Source organism: Mauremys reevesii, linkage group 12 (genome assembly GCF_016161935.1).
Source record: "Mauremys reevesii isolate NIE-2019 linkage group 12, ASM1616193v1, whole genome shotgun sequence".
Taxonomy (NCBI): domain Eukaryota; kingdom Metazoa; phylum Chordata; order Testudines; family Geoemydidae; genus Mauremys; species Mauremys reevesii.
Window position 1 is genome coordinate 56,039 of NC_052634.1, and position 15,862 is coordinate 71,900.

A 15,862-nucleotide genomic window follows, 5' to 3' on the forward strand; every position below is an offset into this window, starting at 1 on the left:
GTCCTGGATGTAGCTAATGGATTTTGGAGTATTCCCCTTGCAAAGGAGAGTCAGGAGAAATTTGCATTTACAGTAGGAGACCAGCAGTACACTTGGACCCGAGTACCTCAGGGGTTCCATAATTCTCCCTCCATCTTCCACAGGGCAATGGCAGAAGTAATAGCACGAGTGCCCTTGGAAGGGGATACTGTGATAGCAATTTATTTACATACTGTAGTAATTGCCAGTTCAAATAAAAAGGACCATTTAAAAACCCTAGACAGACTGTTTAAATATCTTTGCATGGCACTGGCAGGACTTAAATTAAGCCCAAAGAAAACTCAATTGCAATTGCAGAAGGTTTTATACCTAGGGCATAACATCTCCAAGGGAGAGAGAAGGCACTCACAGTAGACAAAAAGCAGGCAATTTTAGAGTTAAAGAAACCACGGACAGTTAAGGAAGTCTGGAAGGTCGTGGGACTCCTTAATTTCTGTAGAACCTATATACCGGAGCACTCAAGAGATGGTGGAACCATTTCAAAACCTCACTAGCGGGGGAAAGCCTGCAAATGAGTTAATAATATGGGGCACACAACAAGAGGAGGCATTTATAAAAATAAAACAGGCTTTAGCCTCCGCCCCCAGCCTGGGCTTACCCGATATGGGAAAGCCATTCCACCTTTACTGCAGCCACAGCCGGACCCAGTACTCAGCTGTGCTAAGCCAGCTTCAGGGAGCATACTTACCTACCTTAAAACCCCTGTATACCAGGGATTACCAGAGTTCATAGCAGCTCCCTGAGCTGTGAAAGCTTGTGAATCATACACTGTCACAGGGAAATTCGTGCTCCATACACCCCATACACTCATTGATCTCCTTAACAGATGCCCAGAGGAGTCAGTGGGAAGCAACATTGTGCTTGCAAAACCCTAACTTCTCCATAGTAAAAAACAAAAAAAGAAATGTAGCCAAATGTCTGAACATAAAGGGAGAGGTACACGCATGTCTTATAGAGAAGAGGAAGTGTTGGAAGAATTTAAAAAAAGCCATTCAAAATGCAAATATAGCTTTGTATGTAAATAAATCAAGAGAGCATAAAATTGGAGTGCCACATACAGAATGGGCAGTGGTACTCGGTGATGGTGTTGCCGGCCCAAAAGGCCTGAGGCAGCAAACAGTGGTTTGTTGCCCGGTGTGCGTTGCACTAATTATTACACCAGGGTGGAGAATGCAGAAAAAGTTTATTTGAGCCCAAGTAAGGTGCCAGGGAGATATTACAATTTTAAATTTTGCACACAGATACAAGCTGTGTGTGTTTTTTTATACATGACTTTAACAAGGCATTTTTATTACCCCCCACTAGTTTTTTTTTTTACTTTTATATAGTACATATAGTGTATAGTTAACAATTAAATTATTTTTGACAGCAGACAATTTATTTTGTAACTTTTTAAGGCTGTTACCTTGGTTTACTTTTGAATTTATTACCTTGTTTTCCCTCCCCTCTTTCTAAACTAAACACAAGTAGTAAAAAGGGGCCCTATTTTTTGGTGTTTTACACTGATAAAAAGCTGTTACACATTTTATTTTTAATACTAGCCTGAAAGTTTAATTAAAGTTTAATATGAAAGCACCTTGAACAAGCATAAAATAACTTTGGTTTATTTAGGCCTGGTACAGAAAAGCTTTATTAATACTGTGGTTTTTTTACCCTTTTAAGTTATTTAGAAATATGCCTAATGGCACCAACAATGGGAAAGTGATAGCTTCAGGTCAGATGGAAGGATCAAAATCAGCCCAAGAAGCAAGGCTAACAGCCCTCACTGAACGTTTGAGAGCAGGGGAAAGCAAGAAGCTCACTGTATACACAGATATGCATTTGGAGTGGTGCGTGACTACATGGACGTGTGGTCACACAGGGGTTTTATAACAACAACTGGCAAGCAAATTAATAATATGAAAGCAATTCAAGGCCTAACAGAAGCTGCCAAACTACCATTAGAACTAGCAGTAGTAAAAATAAAAGCACACAATTAAATCTCAAGTAAAAAACCAAAAAAAAATTATTGGGGAAATAAACATTCCAAAAAAATTAAGAACATAAGAACATAAGAAAGGCCATACCGGGTCAGACCAAAGGTCCATCTAGCCCAGTATCTGTCTACCGACAGTGGCCAATGCCAGGTGCCCCTGAGGGAGTGAACCTAACAGGCAATGATCAAGTGATCTCTCTCCTGCCATCCATCTCCATCCTCTGACGAACAGAGGCTAGAGACACCATTCTTACCCATCCTGGCTAATAGCCATTTATGGAGTTAGCCACCATGAATTTATCCAGTCCCCTTTTAAACATTGTTATAGTCCTAGCCTTCACAACCTCCTCAGGTAAGGAGTTCCACAAGTTGACTGTGCGCTGCGTGAAGAAAAACTTCCTTTTATTTGTTTTAAACCTGCTGCCTATTAATTTCATTTGGTGACCCCTAGTTCTTGTATTATGGGAATAAGTAAATAACTTTTCCTTATTCACTTTCTCCACATCACTCATGATTTTCTATAATTGCACAAGCAAGTCCTATTAGAGTGCCAAAAAAGGAAGTAAATTTAAAAAGCTATATGCAACCATAAACCCAGAAAAGAAAGTAAAAAAACCAAGGCTGTGTGTATAAAACTCACCTCTGGTATGGGCCGGGGGGGAGGAGCTGGTAGCCCCAGAGTGCGTACATACTCTACTGCGCCATGGCATCCACACTCCAGCTCCTCTGAGGTAGAGACAAATGAGGGCCGCCCTGAAATACTGGTGGTGGCTAGCCATAAAAAAAATGCTTTACAATTTCTCAAAAAATGTGTAACATAGGCACTAGTAAATTTGGGTAAAAAAAAAAAAGGTGCCTCTGAATCACCAACCACAACCAGAGGGACTGTGGCAACATTTGCAAATTGGTTTTCCTGGACCCTTCCCACAAAGCATAGGGTACACTTACATTTTGGAAATTATTGACACCTTTACCCAGTGGGTAGAGGCATTCCCAACCAAAAACTGTACTGCCACAACAATATTTCTTTTACTAGGATTCGAGCTAATACCCAGATGAGGTTTGCCACTATCAACATACTCTGACCAAAGAACTCATTTTACAGGATGAGTAATAAAAGAGGCATGTAAAGCACTAGAAATAAAGCAAAAATTCCATATACCATACCACCCTGAAAGCTCAAAAATAATCAAAAACAATAAACAAAACAATAAAAACAGCCTTAACAAAAGCAATACTGGATACAGGAGAAGGATGGGCTCCTATGCTTCCTGCTATGTTGTATCAAATCAAAGAAAGCCCAAATAGGCTGACTCAACTGACACCCTTTGAGCTAATGACAGGAAGAGCAAGGAAAATGCCTAGCACTGTGACACTCCCTGCAGGGGGATCCGGCCTTTTTGCAGACAGCCTGCAAAACTACATCAAGGCATTGGACATAGAGTTAAAGAATTTATACAACCCAGTAGAAAAAAACACCAAACCGAGCTGAATAATAATAGCAGTCTACACAAACCTGCATTTAAAGTTGGGAATTTAGTAATGTGTTGCATTTATCCAGGGGTTAAAGGAATTTCTAAAGCCAAGATGGCAAGGCCCGATAAAGGTCCTTCTAACTACTAATACATGTGCACAGATTAAAGGAAAATTTAAAACATTTTGGTGTCACCAAAATCAGTTATAATTGTTTAAATCAGCATCTGTCAATACTAACAATGCTTCCACAGGTGAACAAGAGGAGAAGGAGGAAGGACTGAAGGGTGACCAGGACAACCAGAGTGACCATTGGGAGGCTTCTGCTGTGTCTCCTGCTGTCCCTGTGATGCATGAGGAAGGACGCAAGTTGTGTGCCATGTGAAAAGGAGGACTGGGAATGGGTCACTAACCCCCCTCCTCCAAGTTTGCTTTGCTTTAATTGCCGCACTTAGAAAACACTTTAGTTTGTCCAAAACACGTGCAGTGGCCAAAACCAAATCTGGCCAGAAGTAAAGGTGGCACTGTGGTTAGGACATGAGCACACAGTAGAATGCAAGAAGGTCCAAATAAAATCACACACTGATGCTCACAAAAACAGGGAGGCTAGTAACATTACAATTTTGATAACAACCGACTGCCCTGTTATCCGCTGGTGTCAGGTACCGGAGATTACAGCGTTTTTGGAAGGAATTGTGGAAGCGTATGAGCTACCCCTTTGAACAGGGCGAGGCTCTTTGATGATGCTGTGGCCCCCTGAGACGAACAGTGTCTATACTTAATGCAACCAGTGTCCGAATTACCTTTAAAGGGGGAACAGCTGCGTACTACTAGTGAAGGGTACTACCAGGTCTTGGGCTATCCCTCATTTGAGCACAACTACATGGCATATTGCCACGATGGCTTGGGAGGGAACGCACAGACCTCAATACTGGAATTTGTGTGGAATTTTGGGAGAAAGAAACCAAACACTCATGAAAGATCATGCACCAATTATACCGACATGGTCCCTGTGGAGGTTGGACTTGCTGATTCAGGATGGATCTTACCACTTAACACACGGATGCAGGTAACCCCAAAGGCATGGCACATATTTGTTAAACGATGGCCCAAATTAGAATGTCCACAACTGGTAACAATTAACTGGGTTATCAGAGACAGAGTGGAACCACCCAATTGTTTGTCACGCCCTGAACAAATCCCTGTTCCATAACCAGGATTATAATGATAGGACCAGCACTACCGGTCCTCACCTCGGTGGTATTCCACACTTACAGGGTCGAGGTGCGTATTCCTTTAGAGGTAGTGAACAGACAATATGCAAAGGTCAGGCCTCAAATGAGTAGAAACATTACTAGTCTAACAAACCAAAGTGGTGAGTGCTTAACTAGACAGAGGAGGGGATTACTAGATACCCTTGCAGGATGGTTTGGTGCAGGTAATTCTGTTTGCAACACCTATACCATAGCTGTCATAAACAGTTAGTTAAGGGTTAAGGTCTCTCTTATCTGTAAAGGGTTAACAAGCAGTACCTGATGAACACCTGACTAGAGGACCAATCAGGGACAAGATAATTTCAAATCTCTGTGGAGGGAATTTTTTTTTCTCTGTTTTTGTTTGTGTTGAGTCTCTCTTTGGAGCTAAGGGAGTCCAGACATCTTTTTCAAGTCCTCCAAGATTTCTGCAGTATTTTTCATCTATTCAGTCTAGTGAGTATTAGAAAGGCGTACTAGTATTATAAGTTTATTTCTACATTTGCAATTGTGTGTTTTGCTGAAGGAATATCTTTATTTTTGTTGCTGTTACTTTGCTTTTACTGAGAAAGAAAGGGGGAGGGGGAAATCTCTCCAGGTTATAAGTTAGACCCTGTGTATTGTTCCATCCTGGTATTACAGAGATAGTTTATTAAAAGAACAAAAAGAAAGTACACTCTTTTCTTTTTAGGATTTGATTGATTCTTCTCTTGTTTGCATTTTCAAGGGAAGGGGAGGGGGAAGTGAGTCCCTCTTTGTGTTGAGTCAACGATTTGACTCGGTGTGTATCTCTCTGGAGCAGGCTGGAGAGAGAGAATGGGGGGAGGGGAATTGGCTGTTTCTCTCTCTCTGGTGAGATTCAAGGGGTTTGAATCTGGGTTCCCCAGGGGAAGTTTGGGGGACTGGCAGTGTGTTACCCACTTTAAACTTAACTGGTGGCAGCAGAACCAGATCTAGACTAAGATTAGTTTAGAGGAGCCCATGCAGGTCCCCATCTTGGAACCCAAAAGCTCCAAGTGGGGGAGATCATCTATGACAATAGCACACCAAGCTGAAAGGAAGGACCAGCTGGAATCAAGGGTGGCAGATGCTATAATCTCTAATGCCCAGGGAGGACTGGATACTATTAAGGCCAGTCGATTTATCCTAGACAGCTTAAAGGATCTCTCAAACTCTGTATCCACCTCATCAGATATAACAAAATACCTGGGCCAAGAAGTTACCAGTCTGCTAATAACTGGGACAAAAATAAAGGCACTACAGGAGAGTTGTAGGAGAGCAGGACAAACTTTGGCCCTCATCACACGGGGAATTGTAACCGATCTCCTCAATGGCCGGGTCCACCCAGCCCTTATGGAAGTGGTGGAACCCTATATCCCGTCCCCAGCGACTGCCCAGAACCACTCCATCAAGCTAAATGGAAAGCCCTGCCCCTCGAGACATCCATCCGTGTGCATGATGGTCCCCCAAAGGTCAACCATGACTGTTGATGGGACGCGGCTCCACCGTACTGCATCAATGATGGATAACCTAACATGGGATCCGGAATGGCACTATGGCAGTAAGTATCTCGAGGAGTGGCTACAGGCCCTGCAGGCAAAGATCGAGGAGTTGGTGTCCGAGGCCCAGAGGCATATTGGGGAATGCCGTCTGACGTACATTCAGATAGGGAAAACCGTGGACCGGGCCCATGTGAAGCACTAGAAGGGAAAGAACCAGGCCGTGAAGGTTAAAACGATGATTATGGGTGATGCCATCTCAGGTGATAAAATAGCTCCGAGATCCATCCCGAGGGGACTTTGTCAAGTTATGTGGGGAGTCTATCCTGACATTCCTGATGGTACTGGTGCTTTACCGGCAACTCCGCAGTAGGCTACGTACATTAAAATTGGTATATGTGACCTGGCGGGTTAGGGAACCCTAGGGTCAAGAGGAGGGACTGAAGGGTTAAAATCCATGTGCATTTTATATAACAACCTAGTATGTGGATTGTGTCAGCTCTTTTCCAGACCCAAACTCCAGAGTATGGTCAAGGGACCAGAGGCCTAGCAAATAGTGATCAGCTAAGAGAAGCAGAATAAACAAAAGATAACCTTGCTTTGCCAAAATAAGCCTAGTCAGCAAATTGCCAGGTGTTAGAGCCGAGAACTGAATAATTGTGTCTTACTCAAAGTTGCAGATTGAACAAAGAAGCCCTGTTTCGGTTGTTAGTTTGTTCTATAGGGAGACGTTCTTCCCACAGATCCAACCTTGAGTTTATGAAAGGTTGGCGCATGTCATTATAAGATATGGCATCCTCCCACCTTCCTTTCCCAGGGACCAATGCCTGCCTTAAAACACAGAGGAGACAATCTCTATTGCCATATACTTTCACTGTTTCTTTGTTTTAACTCCTAGGAATGTATCTGCTTGACAATCAGAGGAGCTACTCCATTCCTATGTACCCCAAATCAGAATTCAACATATATATTTTATCCTAATAATATTTTATCAAAGTATTAATTAAATGTTAACTTGCTAACTTAAGACCATGGGCGGAGACATTATGTAACCTGTTAACCATTGGCTAATGTGCTATCTTGTCTTGCAGCCAGACCTATCCCGGGGTGTGGAACTGCCTACCCTGTCATTTTCCCCAGCCCATGGAAAAGCCATATATTCTATTGTAATCAATTGATTGACAGTGTCTCTGAGCCTAATAAGCAAGGTGACACTCTGCCAGCGCTGTGTGTAATAAACTCCTATGCTTCACCTCTACATGGTGTGGATTTATGTCCTTCAGTTGTAAAACCTTTACCTCCTCAATAACTAATTCAACTTCCCTGAAACACGGGACACCTTATGGAACTTGGGGAGACAAAGCCAGTTGTAATAATTGGATAACGGGGGGAAGTTTAACCTTATACAAACTTGAATATGAGGCTGAAGGATGATATGAGGTACTCATTATAGCTACCTTTCAAAACAAAACAGGAAGAGCGATTTACTCTTTATAATATGCATGACATAACCCAACTGTTTAATAAGACTCAACAGAAAATGAAACAGTTAATCGCTTTAAACAATGATCACCACAGGGATCAACATTTAGGAAAAGAGATTATATGCTCTGTATATGGAAAATATGTCGTGAGTACAATCACCAATACACCACAATCCTTAAGATTGGGAAGAGTTCCTGTCTTACCGTATATACTCGATCATAAGCCAGTCTGTTTATAAGCCGACCCCCGCAAGATGTGTAAGTACAAATGGAAAAATTTTATGACCCATTCATAAGCCAACCCTATAATTCAGGGGTCAGCAAACTTTGGCTCCTGGTCCATCACAGAGATAAAGCTAAGTTAACAAAGTGTCCCGGTGCAGCAGCTGCTTACCCTGATGGGCCGGGACAGCAACAGGTCGGGAAGAAGCTGGCGGTCAGGAGAGTAACCCCCTGTGACCCACCTTTCTTGCCTACGGGGCGGCTCTACGTTTTTGGCCGCCCCAAGCAATCATGCGTGGGAGACACCCCGGAGCCGCGGGAGCAGCGGACCTCCCGCGGGCATGACGGCAGAGGGACCGCTGGTCCCGCGTGGCTCGGCTGGACCTCCCGTGGCTGCGGACGGTTCGCGGGTCCGGCGGGAGGTCCAGCCGAGCCGCGGGACGAGCGCCCCGTCCGCAGTCATGCCTGCGGCAGGTCCAGTCGTCCCGGGGCTCCAGTGGACCTCAAGCAGGCATGACTGCGGCAGGTCCGCCGGCCCAGCCTGCCGCCCCCCCCCCGGCCGCAGGGGCGCCCCTATTTTTTTGCCCTAGGCACCAGCTTGTTTTGCTGGTGCCTAGAGCCGCCCCTGCTTGCCTACATTCCCCCACTACAGTTACAGCTAAAATTGTTACTGGCCCGTAAGGACACCCACTTTATACCAATTACTAATGATATGGACAAAGCCCAACAAGTTACTACCCAATTAATTAATAAAGGGAATGAGACTGAAACAACTGGAATCAATGTCCTTATTTTCAGTTACCTGCAGCATAGATCCCACAAACCAAAGTCAAAACCTAGCCAGACACCACGTGGGGAGGCACATGAATGTGTGTCCGTGGTGCCCATTCCAGACACCCACCAAAACCTACCCAGGTATGAACCTGGCGCTGAACCACCCCCCGCCTGACCCCACCCATTTCACACCCTCTGCCCCTCCCCCACCCCCGACTCCGGGAGTCTCGGTCCGACCCACGCGCGCGGCTGCCCCCGGGGTCTCTCCGCCAATCAGCGAGCGGGCCGGGACCCCCACGCGCACCGCGACCCCCTCCGCCCGGCGCTGGGCCACGTCCCTTCCGGCCGAGGTGCGCCAGGATCGGTGCGCGACCGCTCGCTCGAGCCAAGCCTGGCCCCGCCCTGTGGACGCGGCGTCACCGGCTCACACCCAGGAAGCGGATTCGGCGGCGGCCGCCTGGGCTGGGAGTGCGCAGGCGCGCGGACCACGCCCGGCGCATGCTCAGTGGCACCCGCTGAAGCCGCTGCCCCCTCACGCTGCCCTGACTGGGCCAGAAACTCCCGGGGGGGGGGGGGTCGCTGCCCAAATAGTGGAGACCCGCCCCCCGCGGGGTCACTGCGGCAGCGGGGGGCGGGACACCGGTCACTGCCCCAGGGAGCTGCCAGAGCTCATTTCCCCCCCCCCACATGTGGGGCTGAGGGACACACAGAAGTCACTGGCTGATGTGACTACAATGGTCCTTCTCCTCTAGGGGGGCAGGGCCCCCGCAGTCACTGCACCCATGGAGGGAGGAGACACACCGGGCAGCAGGGCAGGGCCTGGGCCCACGCCCAGCAGGGTGACCCAGCCCGGCCTTACCACTCCCCACAGCTGCCCAGCTTTAGGTAGAGAAGCCCAGCGGGTCAGGGCCGATCCCTGGCGTATGGCGCTCAAGGTTACCCCTGACCAGGGCAGCCATAGAGAGGCTGCTGACCTTGTCCATGGCTCCTGCTCAGCCAATTCCCATTCTGAGGGCCCAGGGGTATGATTTATTGCCCTCATCACCCCTGGCAGTTAATGTTCAGCCTCAGCGACGCACAGCCACACGCTTTTGCCCCTGCCTTTTCTATCCAGATACCTTAATGAGCCCCATCACCATCATACCTGGAAGCAGCCATCTCCTCCCCTGGCTTTTCAGCTCTGAAACTCTCTAGGTCCCTCTCACAATGTACCATCCTTTTTCTCGTTCATCCCACTAAATCATGGAGCCAGTACCTGGAGCATGTGTGGGGGGAGGGGGCAATGATACGCGTTCAGCTACAGCTAGTACAGCCCTTTTTATAGTAACTTACGGGTGCTATTGTAAGTAATTGTCGTCAGGCTTTGACTAAACTGTTGCCGGCACGCAGTGCCTGAGATGGCAATGGTTGAGTTTGTTGCCCGGTGTGCGCCACTCCAAAAGGACACACCAGGATGGAGAAGCAAACAGAACTTTGTGTGGCTTTTGACACCTATTTGATATCTCAAATAGAGCTCAAATCAAAAGCGTGCGAAACAAACAACTCGCATACCTTTTATACTTAAACATTGTAACAAGTTACTGTTTTGGTTAATGACGTGAACATTACCCACCCAGAACCAAGTGTGCCTAGCTACGAACCGGTTCTTACTAGTTTGTTTCTTCTAGAAGGAGTAGCCCCTTTCACAAGAGCAACTCAGGGTCAAACATGGAGTCTGGAGGAGAGTTGGTAGACTATGGCTCAGAGCAAGAGGACTTCATCGCCTCTCATGGCCTTCCATCCTTTTAAGTTACCTGGTTTATGCCAAGTGCGTCCCCAACAACCATATCTACATTTTGTCTAAAATTTTGATTGCCTATTTATTTTAATTAAAATAACTTCAATGAGAGTGTAGAAGGTAATTTGTGTAAGTATGATTTTAAACATTAAGAAGGAAGGCACTGTACAGCTGCGGTCAGGCTTAGGTTCTGAGGGATGACAAATGTCAGTTACAAAGTTCATAAGATACATACATAACACAACCACCATAGACCCAGAATGGGGTACGGGCATTTTTAAAACCACAGTGGATAAGTGATCTCAGGTACACCACCCATAGAATGTATCCAGAGTCCAAGTCATTGATTATAACTGGGGTAGGCAACCTTTCAGCAGTGGTGTGCTGAGTCTTCATTTTAATTTAAGGTTTCAAGTGCAGGTAATACTTTTTCATGTTTTTTAGAAGGTCTCTCTATAAGTCTCTCTTTTACAATACAACACTAATTTATTTAAATAATATAAACAAGGTTTTCAAAATGTTTAAGAAGCTTAATTTTAAATTAAATTAAATTGTTGATCTTATGCCGCTGGCCCGCTCAACCCACTGCTGGTCTGGGGTTCCTTTCACCTAGGCCAGCAATGGGCTGAGCGAGGCCTGCAGTCAGGACCCCAGCTGGCAATAGTCAGGCAGCCAGAATCCCAGACTAGCAGCTGTCTGGGTGGGGCCACTGGCCGGGACCCTAGACACGGCAGTGGGCTGAGCAGCTCAGCCCACTGCTGCTCAGCGGTTCCATCTGTGGGCTCCTGCCAGCTGACATCCCTGCTGCCAGACCCGCTCAGCTCGCTGCCAGTCTGGAGTCCTGGCCCTCCCCACATACAGCGGGTAGCTACCTTCTCCCTGGTTCTGGCCCATTCTCTTCCTCTCTCTGCACTGAGCTGAGAGTGGGAATGCACTTAGCACAGGCATAGGCGGCAGGTTTGTATAATTTTTGGTGGGGCCCAAAATGGTGGTGCCCCCCCGCTCCCGCCCTGTAAGCCGATATAAAATGAAGCTACAACGTGTCAGTGCCACAAGATTACAAGGGTCAATTAAAAGTGGAAAGTCAGAAGCAGCACTTGCCTACTTCAATATAATACTGATGCATCTGTTGTGATGAAGTGGGAATGTTCTTAATATTTTCTCTGAATACTGTGTGGGTGCCTCAGTTTCCCCTGCAAGATGCCAACTGAAGGTGTTGGGGACAAAGAGATCAGGTGGCCTCCTTGTCCAGAAGAGACACAGAGGCCAGAGGAGGGAGTGTCAGTTTGGAGCTGGCTGGGGAAATTGGGAGAGACCCAGAACTTGGTTCTGGGCTCCCCACCCCCCAAGATGGACCTGACAGAGGGGTTCTGTTTTCTGTACCAACAAGCTCTGTTTAAACTGTGTTCCCGTCATCTAATAAACCTTCTGTTTTACTGTCTGGCTGAGAGTCACATCTGACTGCGGAGTTGGGGTGCAGCGACCTCTGGTTGCCCCAGGACCAGCCTGGGCAGACTCACTTTGGAAAGTGCATGACGTGGAAGGGCATGCTGAATGCTCCGAGGTCAGACCCAGGAAGGTGTAAGCTTCTTGCCCTGGAGACAGTATGCTCCGAGAGAGGAGGCTCCCCCAGAGTCCTGACTGGCTTTGTATGGAGATGTTCCAAAGCATCACAGCATTCCCTTCCACACCGTGCACTTCCCAGAAGTCCGCACAGGCACTGACACTCCCTCCTCCGGCCTTTGTCTCTTTTCCAGGCATTAGGAGGCCACCTGATCTCTCTGTTCTCCAACACCTTCAGTTGGCACCTTGCAGGGGAAACTGATTTGGGAGAAATGAAGTAAAATTGCCCAAACCGAGCTTGAGCACTCCTGAATTTTGAGGTGTTCAAATCTGGAAGGCAGGTGCTGGGGTGGGAGAGGGCTGTGGGCTCCATGGGGGAGCATGGCAGCAACTGTCTGGAGCTGCATGGAGCCAGATACGCTGGTCTGAGTGGCACAGTAAGCGGTTTGGGGGTTGGAGAAGAGGTAGGGAGTTCCGGGGGGCAGTCAAGGGACAAGGAGCAGGGGGAGTTGGATGGGGCAGAGGTTCAAGGGGCAGTCCGGGACAGGCAGCAATTGGATAGGCATGGAAGTCTAAGAGGTTTATCAGGGGACAGGTAGGGGTGCGGTCCTGGGGGAAGTTGGGTGGGGTCTCAGGAGGGGGCAGTTGGGGACAAGGAGAAGGGAGGCTTAGATAGGGGCTGAGGTCCCAAGGGGCAGTTAGGGGCAGGGGTCTCGGGAGGGGGTAATTGGGGAACAAGGACCAGTGGGGCTTAGATAGGGGGTGGAGGTTCTGGGGGGCAGTTGGGGCAGGGGTCTGGGGAGGGGGCAATCAGCGGACAGAGGCTGGGATTCAAAGGGTTCTGGGCTGCTGGCAGCCGCGGGGAGCCCAGAGCCCTTTAAATCTCAGCCGCTGCTGGGATTTAAAGGGTTCTGGGCTGCCTGCAACCGCGGGGAGCCCAGAGCCTTTTAAATCCCAGCCGCGGCCGGGAATCAGAGGGCTCTGGGCTCCCCGCCGCGGCAGGCAGCCCAGAGCCCTCTGATTCCCTGCCGCGGCTGGGATTTAAAAGGCTCTGGGCTGCCGGCAGCGCACAGCAGGGGAGAAACCTAGCTCCAAATATTCCTGGAGCAGAGCCCCTGTCTGTGAATATTCCTGGGGCTAAAGCCCCAGGAGCCCATATAAGTGGGCGCCCATGAGCACAGGATGAGGGTGAAGGGTCTGGCCAGGAGATACAATGAGGGAGGGGGCTCAGGATTGGGGCAGGAGGTTTGGGTGTGGGGCACTTACCTGGGCAGCTTCCATTTGGTGTGAGGGGTACAGGCAGGAATGTGTGTAGGGGTGTGTGCAGGAGCTACCATTTGGTGCTGAGGGTGGGGGTTGAATGGGGATGTGGGAGGGTGCCGGAGTCAGGGCTGGGGTCATGGGTGGGGGTGAAGCAGTCAGGCAGAAGGCTGGGTGTGTATGAGGGGGGCTCAGGGGAGGGGCCTGGGGGTGCGTGCAGAGCACAGGCCTGGTGTGTGTGGGGGGTCAGGGCAGGGGGCTGGGTGGGTGTGGGGGGGACTCAGGGAAGAGGGCTCCCCCCACTCCTGCGGCCCCCAGCCAGCTCACCCACTCAGAGCCCCATAGCACACTGCACAACCACAACTAGCGCCTGCGGCGAGAGAGTCCCTTCTGGCTGTGTCTGGAGGAGCTGCCCCTGGCGGCACATAACCCCACAGTATGTGAGCTCCTCACCCCAGGGCTCTCTGGCCACCACCAATTCCCACTCGCCCACACCTACTACGTGCTCAGCGCCAACGGACCACTGACCTCTCTGCTCCTCCCAGCTCATGAACAGCAGGTACCAATTTATGGCCGCAGCTGGGCGCCTCCTCCCGGAGACGTTCAGCAGCTGTCGCTGCTGCTGCCAGCCTCTCCCGCCTCCATCATCCCTGCTCCCCCTTCCTGCCTCCAGGAGTGGCGTTCGGGTCCAGCAGCAAACCTGCTCCCCCGGAATGCTGCCAATCCACTATGGCCAACTATACCAAGGTGGCTCAGGTGAGCTGGCCCCTCCACACCAGGGCCGCCCAGAGGGGGGGGCAAAGGGGGCAATTTGCCCCAGGCTCCGCAGGGGCCCCCAAGAGAACAGCGGAGGCTCCCGCCTCCGCCCCTCTCCTGGAGCCTCAGCGCATCAAGCGCCGAGTCTCCGCCGGGGCCCCTGAGCCCCGTCCCGCTCAGAGCCGCGTGGTCAGGGGGCGGGGCTGGGAGCTCCGCTCCCTCCGCTCGGCGTGGAGCTCCCAGCCCCGCCCCCATCACAACGCGGCTCTGAGCGGGACGGAGCTCAAGCCCCGCCAGCCACACGCTGCGGCTGTTCTGGCGAGGCGCTGAGACTCAGGGTGAGAAGGGAGCCGGGGGGTAAGAGGCTGGGGCCGGGGCGGGGGGTAAGCGGGACCCGCCGCCGAAGCGCAGCCCGGTCTTCGGCGGCGGGGGGCCCCTTCCGTTCCGGGACCCGCCGCCGAAGTGCCCCGAAGACCCACGGCGGGGACCCTCCCCCGCCGAATTACCACCGAAGACCGGGCTGCACTTCAGTGGCAGGTCCCGCTTCGGCGGTAATTCGGCGGCGGGGGGGCCCCCACCGCGGGTCTTCAGGGCACTTCGGCGGCGGGTCTCGGAACAGAAGGGCCCCCCGCCGCCGAAGACCCCGGGCCCCCGGAATCCTCTGGGCAGCCCTGCTCCACACCCCCGGGGCAGGGCTCCTCGCCAGGTGAGGGGACGCAGGAGCCCATGGCCAGGCCGCTGAGGTGGCTCCTCTCTCGGGGGGCGCAGGCTCTGCCTCTCACTGGCTTTATGTCCTTGGGACTCCAGCGGGCAGCAGTGTGCCATTAAAAATCCGCTCACATGCCACAGGTTGCTGACCCTTGCACTATACCAATACTAAGTACACAGGTGGGGTGAGTCCCTTGGTTTGTCAAGGAAAGAAGGAAGTGGGTTATTTCCCTGACCACTGTTCTCAATTACTCTACCTGGTACTGACAGTGTCAAACGGCACCGTGACGTCCACCATGAGAATCTTCTTCTTTTCCGTATCCATCACGATGTTGGGTCGCAGTTGGCTGTCCAGTACAAGGATGGCGGGGTCGATGGTGAGCTTCCCCAGGGACGGCGGGATGGCTTTCACCACCCCGTTCTGGATGGTGCCGTGGCATTACCGGCAGGCTCCGGAGTAGTGCTGACATCCACACTGGATGTGGGACAGGGTCTCATTGGAGTAGCCCCACTTCCTGCAGCACTTGTCCCGGTTGCCACAGCAGACGGCGCCATTGACCGGTAAGTGTGTGACAAAGTGGGGGATTTTCTTGTTTGGTTCCTTGTTTTTTCCAATGGTTTGCATGCAGAGGGTGTGTGACTCAGTTTCCCTGGGTGTTACTGCGTTAATGAGGTGAGGCCAGAGGGAGTTTGTTGTTACAGAGGACCAGCAAGGGAACTTGAGGCCCCAATTGATGGCCTGGAGAATGGATACCCCAGCGACTGGCAACCCAGAGGCCCAGCTCAGGAGTCCCAACCGGTTCTAGCCAGTGGGAAGACAATGCGCTGTGGAGAGAGGACTCCAGTGACCTAACAGCCAGTTCCAGCCAGAGGGGGCTGAAGGAGAGGAGAGGAGGCCCAGGTGACCCTGTTTACCTAGAGAGAAGACAATGGACAGAGGCAGGGCTTGGGGCCCATGATATCAGATGCCCAGCTGGGAAGCAGGGGGGTTCAGGACTGGAATGACAGAGAGCAGGCAGAGCCCCCCTGGATGCAGGGTAGACTTGGATGTGCTGTGCTGAGGGAAGCCAGGCCTAAGG